The sequence below is a fragment of the Tamandua tetradactyla genome, chromosome 14 (assembly GCF_023851605.1).
Source record: "Tamandua tetradactyla isolate mTamTet1 chromosome 14, mTamTet1.pri, whole genome shotgun sequence".
NCBI lineage: Eukaryota > Metazoa > Chordata > Mammalia > Pilosa > Myrmecophagidae > Tamandua > Tamandua tetradactyla.
The window spans coordinates 72,300,212-72,307,539 of NC_135340.1; the positions used below are offsets into that span (position 1 = coordinate 72,300,212).

At 37.7% G+C, this 7,328-nt stretch overlaps 1 non-coding gene across 1 annotated transcript; it reads left to right on the forward strand.

Annotated features, from left to right (window-relative positions):
- Positions 1–6,928: 6,928 nt before the first annotated feature.
- LOC143656590 (U6 spliceosomal RNA) lies at positions 6,929–7,031 on the forward strand. The gene has a single exon (XR_013162508.1). It is a non-coding gene; the product is annotated as a U6 spliceosomal RNA (small nuclear RNA).
- The last annotated feature ends 297 nt before the right edge of the window (positions 7,032–7,328 follow it).

Sequence of the window (7,328 nt, forward strand, 5' to 3'; positions counted from 1 at the left end):
AAATCTTACAGGATGCAGCACATGACATGCAGAAAGGAAATTTATGCTTATATTAAATGTTTAAATCTAACTGTTTACTTAAAAGAGGAACAATCTCAAATCAGAGACCTAACATCAGAACTATAGGATCTAGAAAAAGAAAAGGAAACTAAACAAAGATTAGTGGGGAGATATGTGAAATGAGAATAAAACACAGTAGAAAGATTCAATGAAACCAAAAGTTGGCTCTCTGGGAAGATCAACATAATTGACCAATTTTATCTAAACTAATAAAGAAAAAAAGACAGAAGATGCAAATAACTAAAATCAGAAATAAAAGGGGCACATTATTGCCAACCCAAGGGAAACTAAAGGAATTATAAGAGAAAACTCTGAACAACTGTATGTCAACAAATTAGATAAACCAGATGAAATGGACACATTACTAGAAACATGAAAACTACCTGCACAAACTCAAGAAAAAATAGAAGATTCCAACAGATCAATAACAAAAGAGATTGCTACAGTGATCAAAAAGCTCCCAACAGGGCAGGCCACGGTGGCTCAGCAGGCAAGAATGCTTGCCTGCCATGCCAGAGGACCAGGGTTTGATTTCTGGTGCCTGCCCATGTGAAAAAAAAAAAAAAAAAAAAAGCTCCCAACAAGGAAAAGCCAGGACCAGATGGCCCCACTGGTGAATTTTACCAAGCATTACCAGAAAAATTGACACCAATCCTGTTCAAACATTTCCAAAAATTTGAAGAGGATGTGTTAAGTTTGCTAGCTGCCAGAATGTGATATACCAGAACTGGAATAACTTTTTAAAAGAGGAATTTAATAAGTTACAAATTTACAGTTCTAAGGAAATGAAAGTGTCCAAATTAAGCCACCAATAAGTGGTTACCTTCACTCAGGAAAGACTGATGGTCTGGAACACTTCTAGCAGCTGGGAAGTCATGTGGCCAGCATCTGCTGGTCCCTTGCTCCTGGACTCCGTAGCTTTCAGTGTCCCTCCATGTGGGGGTTCCTCACTTTTCTTCTCTGGGACTGGCTTTCATCTCTTGGTTTCCCTGGACTTTCTCCAGGTTCTGGCATGCTTAACATCTCATGGTGATGTCTGCTGGGCTCCAAGCATCTCCAAACATCCATGTTCCCTGAAGAAGCTGTTCTCCAAGCATCTACATCTGCTCTCTGTCAGCTCTAAAGTTTCTGTCATTCCTGTTGACTCTGTCTTCAAAGTGTTTCTCCTTTTAAAGATTCTTGTAATCTAATCAAGATCCACCTAGAATGTGGGATCACATCTCTATCTAATCAAAAGATTACACCCACAATTGGGTCTGTCACATCTCCATGGATATAATCTAATCAGAATTTTCCAAACTACAGTATTGAATCAGGATTAAAAGAAATGATTGTTCCCACAAGATTGGATCAGAATTAAAACATGGCTTTTCTGGGATATATAATACTTTCAAACTGGCACAGGGAGGGAATACTCCCTAACTTATTTTATGATGCCCAAATCATGCTAATACCAAACCCAGAAAAAGATACTACAAGAAAAGATATTACAGACCAATATCTTATGTGAATATAGATGCAAAAATCCTCAACAGAATACTAGAAAACTGAATCCAACAGCACATTAAAAGAATAAAACACCAAGATCAAGTGGGTTTTATACCAGGTAAGCAAGGGTGATTCAACACAAGAAAATAAATTAATGTAATATACCACATTAACAGAACAAATTTAAAAATTACGTGATCATCTCAACGGACATAGAAAAGGCCTTTAAAAAAATTGAGCCTCTTCTTGATAAAACACTTTGAAAGAAAAGAAGGGAAGGAGAATTCCTTAACATGCTAAAAGGCAGATATGAAAAACTCACAGCTAACATCATGCTCATTGGTGAAAGTTGAACACTTTCCTTCTAAGATCAGGAATAAGGCAAGGAGGTTCACTATCATCACTATTATTCAACATTGTACTGGAATTTCCAGCCAGAGCAATCAGGTAAGAAAAAGAAATAAAAGCATCCAACTTGGAAAGAAAGAAGTAAAATTTTCATTATTTTCAGATGACATGAGGTTCTGTGTTTAATGGATCGGAAGACTAAGTATCTAAAGACATCAGTTCTACCCAAAGTAATGTACAGATTCAGTGCAATCTTAATGAAAATTTCAACAGCCTTCTTTGCAGAAATAGAAAAGACAATCATCAAATCTAATGCAAGTAGAAGGAGCCCCAAATAAAACTATCTTGACAAAGAAAAACAAGGTTGGAAGACTCACAGTTCTTGATTTTAAAACTTATTAGAAAGCTACAGTAATCAAAACAGAATGTTACTGGCACAAGATAAGACATATTAACCAAAGGTATCAAACTGACAGCTCAGAAATAAACACTCACATCCATAGCTAAAGGATTTTTTATAAGACTTTCAATGGAAAAAGAATAGTCTCTTCAGGGCGGGCCGCGGTGGCTCAGCGGGCAAGAGTGCTTGCCTGCCATGCCGGAGGACCCCGGTTCGATTCCCGGCCCCAGCCCATGTAAAAAACAAACAAACAAACAAAATATAATAAAATAAGAAAATGTTTAAAGATGTTTCCCTTTCTTCCATCCTTCCTTCCTTCTCTGTCTTTCTTTAAAAAAAAAAAAAAAGAATAGTCTCTTCAATAAATTGTGCTGGAAAACTGGATATCTATAGGTATGTGACCACTAGGTATACCATACATAAAAATGAACTCAAAATGGATGATCAACCTAAATATAAGAACTAAAACTATAAAACTCCTAGAAGAAAATAGAGGAAAGCATCTTCAGAACCTTGTATAAGGCAATAGCTTTTTAGACTATACCAAAAGCATAAGAAACAAGGAAAATTTAGATAAATGGGATGTCATTGATGTGAAAAACTTTTGTGCCTCAGAGGACTTCATCATGAAAGTAAAACAACCACCTACAAAATTGGAGAAACATTTGAAAACTACATATCTGATAAGGGTTTACTATCCAGAATATATAACAGAATCTTACAACTCATCAACAAAAAGACAAACAACCCAATTTAAAAATGGACAAAAGACTTAAATAGATATTTCTCAAAATAAGATATATCGGTAGTCAGAAAAGCATATGAAGAGATGTTCATCATTGTTAGGCATTAGGGAAATACAAATCAAAGACACAATTAGATACCATTTTACATCCACTACTAAAAAATAAAACAGAAAATAACAAGTGTTGGAGATTATATGGAGAAATAAGAACATATGTTAATTGTAGATGGGAATGTAAAATGGTGCAGCCACTGTCGACAAAAGTTTGGCTGAACTTCAGAAAATCAGAATTAATATATGATAGGTATATAACCTATCATATGCTATATACATTTCAGAAGAATTGAAAGCAGAAACTCAAAGCAATATTTGCACAGTGATATTCTTGGTAGCATTATTTACAACTGTTAAAAGATGGAAGTCCAGCAATAGATGAATGGATAAATAAAATGTGGTGTATACATAGAGTGGAGTATTATTCATCATTAAAAAAGGAATGAGTTCCAGTTCATGTGACACTATGGGTGAATTTCAAAGACATCATGTTGAAGGTGGGCCACGGTGGCTCAGCAGGCAGAGTTCTCACCTGCTTTGCAGGAGACCCAGGTTCGATTCCCAGTGCTTACCCATGAAAAAAAAAAAAAAAAAAGACATCATGTTGAGTGAAATAAGACAGGACAAAAGGACAAATATTGTATGATCTCACTAATATCCAATAATTAGAACATGCAAATTCATAGAATTAGAAATGATAATACAGTTTCAAAGAGACTAGGCTAGGGGTATGGAATGGGGAGTTAATGGTTAATTGGTATAGAATTTCTCTTTAGTGGGGAGGGAAGTTTTTGGTAAGGGATGGTGGTGATTATGGTAGAGTGTGATTCATACCACTGAATTGTATATTCAAATGTACTTAAAAGGGAATATTTTAGGTTTTATATATGTTAGTAGGATTTTTTTTAAACTATAGTATTGTACAACACAGACAGTGAACCGTAATGTGAATTATGGGATCATAGCTAATAGCATAATTGGCTATGATTATGGGAATATGGGACCAGGGGTAAGCCAGGCCACGTTCCTTGGGCGCTCTACCCTCACCAGCGCAGCCCCATGACCAGCAACTCACCCCACACCCCACGCACCAGAATCCCATCACCTGCTCCCACTTCACGCCGGTGCCCACACACCAGCCCCAAGTGCATGTACCTGCCCCACACCGCCACCCCAAGTGCAGCCCTACCCATCTCTCCTATACCCCTCTGGAGCACTACCTCCCCCTCCCTCTTCCCTGCAGGCTGTTGTCAGCACATAAAGGTTGCAGGCTCTAACCTCCATACCTAGGCTTGTGGCACAGCCTCACCCCGCCTTCCCTGAGCTCAACGCACCTGTTTTATGGCACTCCCAAGCCCACGCATGCACAAGGGCCCCCAATCACATCATTCAGCTCTGGCAACTGCGCTTCGCAGCAGTCCTAGAACCACGCATATGCACAGCCCTCAGCCTTACTTCCCAGCTCTGAGAAAATGCCAAGCTGCACAGCCAAGTCACATCTGTCCCCAATCCATGAAGGCATAATGCCAATCTGCTGCCACAGCTTTACACAGGTATGCAAAGGACCCAATGCCTTAGACCAGCACACACCAGGGTTACGCCCCCCAGACTGGTGCACTCACATACCTACATCCTCCCTGGCTGTTGGGCACCCACATTCACAAGCATCAGCCTAACATCCCCAACCTGCACCCATACCTGCCCTGAAACAAATCACCATACTGAGTGCTCCACCTCTTGCCCTGCTCCCTGAGGTACAATCATCCCTCAAACACAAAGCCTTAGACTACTGAAAGAAATCAACTCCCAAAGGAAATCAATCAAGATATTTACATGTGATGAAGGCAACAGAAGATCTCTAAGCATATCACAATGCAGACAGATATAGCCCTGCCTAACGACCAGATTAAAACACCAGAGGAGACACAGAAATTGGAGCAACTAATCAAAGATGTTCATAGAAGTCTACTTAATAAAAATAAGTGGGATAGCGAATGAAAGAAAGGAGATCAAAAAGGCAGTAGAAAAGCACAAAGAAGAATTTGACAGAATAAATAGAAAAATAGCAGAAATCACAGACATTAAAGACTCTGTTGGCCAAATAAAAAACAAACTAGAGGCAAACAATGCCAGATTTGAAGAGACAGAAGAAAGAGTAAGTGATATAGAGGACAGGATAACTGATTTCAAAGACTCAAAACAACAAATGGCAAAAAAGATGAAAAAAATTGAATAGGAACTCAGGGAAATGATAGGTAAAACAAAGTACACAAATAAAAGAATCATTCATGTCCCAGAAGGAGAAGAGAACAGTAAAGGGCTAGGAAGAGTAGCTGAAGACATAATGGGGGAAAACTTCCCAACCCTAATAAAGGACGTAAATATACTAGTCAAAAAACCCCAATGAACTCCAAACAGAATAAATCCAAATAGGCCTTTCCCAAGACACATACTCATCAATCTGTCAAATGTTGAAGAGAAGCAGAAAATCCTGAAAGCAGAAAGAGCAAAATAATCTACTACATACAAGGGAAACTACATAAGACTGACTTCAGACTACTTAACTAGCACCTTGGAGGCAAGAAGGCAGTGGTATGATATATTCAAGATCCTGAAAGAGAAAGACTTCCAGCCAAGAATTCTGTACCCAGCCAAATTGTCCTTCAAAATTGAGGGAGAGATTAAAATTTTCACAGACAAAGAAGTTCTGAAAGATTGTGTCAACAAGAGACTGGCCCTACAAGAAATAATAAAAGGAGTTCTGCTGGCTGAAAATAAAGAGATAGGAGAGGGAGGTCTGGAGGAGGGCACAGAATTGAAGAGTACCACTAACGGTAATTTAAAGAATACAAAGAGAAAGAGGGAAAAGAATATATAGATCTGATAAATAAAATAAAAAGAATAAGATGGTCGAATCAAGAAACATCTTTTCAGAAATAACTTTGAATGTTAACAGACTAAACTTACCAATTAAAAGATACGGATTGGCAGAATGAATTAAGAAACATAATCCAGCTATATACTGCTTACAAGAAATTCATCTTAGACACAAGGATACAAATAGATTGAAAGTGAAAGGATGGAAAAAGATTTTCCACACAAGTTGTAACCAAAAGAAAGCAGGAGTAGCTATACTAATATCAGACAAAAAAGACTTTAAATGTAAAAACATCATAAGAGACAAAGAAGGACACCATATGCTAATTAAAGGGTCAATTCACCAAGAAGATATAACAATCATAAATGTTCATGCTCCCAATCAAGGAGTGCCAATGTGCATGAGACAGACATGGACAAAACTGAAGGGAGCAATAGATGTTTCAACAATAATAGTAGGAGACATTAATATACCACTCTCCTCTATAGATAGAACAACCAGACAGAATATCAACAAGGAAATAGAGAAGTTAAATAACTTGATAAATGAATTAGACCTAACAGACATATATAGGTCATTGCATCCCAAAGCACAAGGTTATACATTCTTCTCTAGTGCTCATGGAACATTCTACAGGATAGACTGTATGCTGAGGTACAAAACAGGCCTTCAGAAATTTAAAAATATTGAAATTATTCACAACACTTCTCTGATCACAATGGGATAAAGCTGGATCTCAATAACTACCAAAGAATGAGAACTTTCACATATGAAGAGTAAATAACACACTTTTAAACAACCAGTGGGTCAAAGAAGAAATTGCTAGAGAAATCAGTAGTTATCTGGAAATGAACGAAAATGAGAATACAGCTTATCAAACTTATGGGATGCGGCAAAGGCTGTGCTGAGAGGGAAATTTACTGCCCTAAATACCTATATTAAAAAACAAGAATGCTTGCTTCAGCGGCACATATACTAAAATTGAAATGATACAGAGAAGATCAGCATGGCCCCTGTGCAAGGATGACAGGCAACTTCGTGGAGCATTCCATATTTTTAAAAAGAGAGAGAGAGAGCGTGCAAACATCGAGGACTTAACAACAAACCTGGAGGAACTTGAGAAAGAACAGTAAGCCAACCCCAAAACAAATAGGAGAAGAGAAATAAAGATTAAAGCGCACATAAATGAATGGAAGAACAACAGAAAGAAGCAATAAGACCAAAACTTGGTTCTTTGAGAAAATCAATAAAATTAATAGACCACTAGCAAGACTGACAAAGAAAAAGAGATGGGATGCAAATAAACAAAATCAGAATAGAGAGGAGGTGGGTTACCACAGACCCTGAAGAAACAA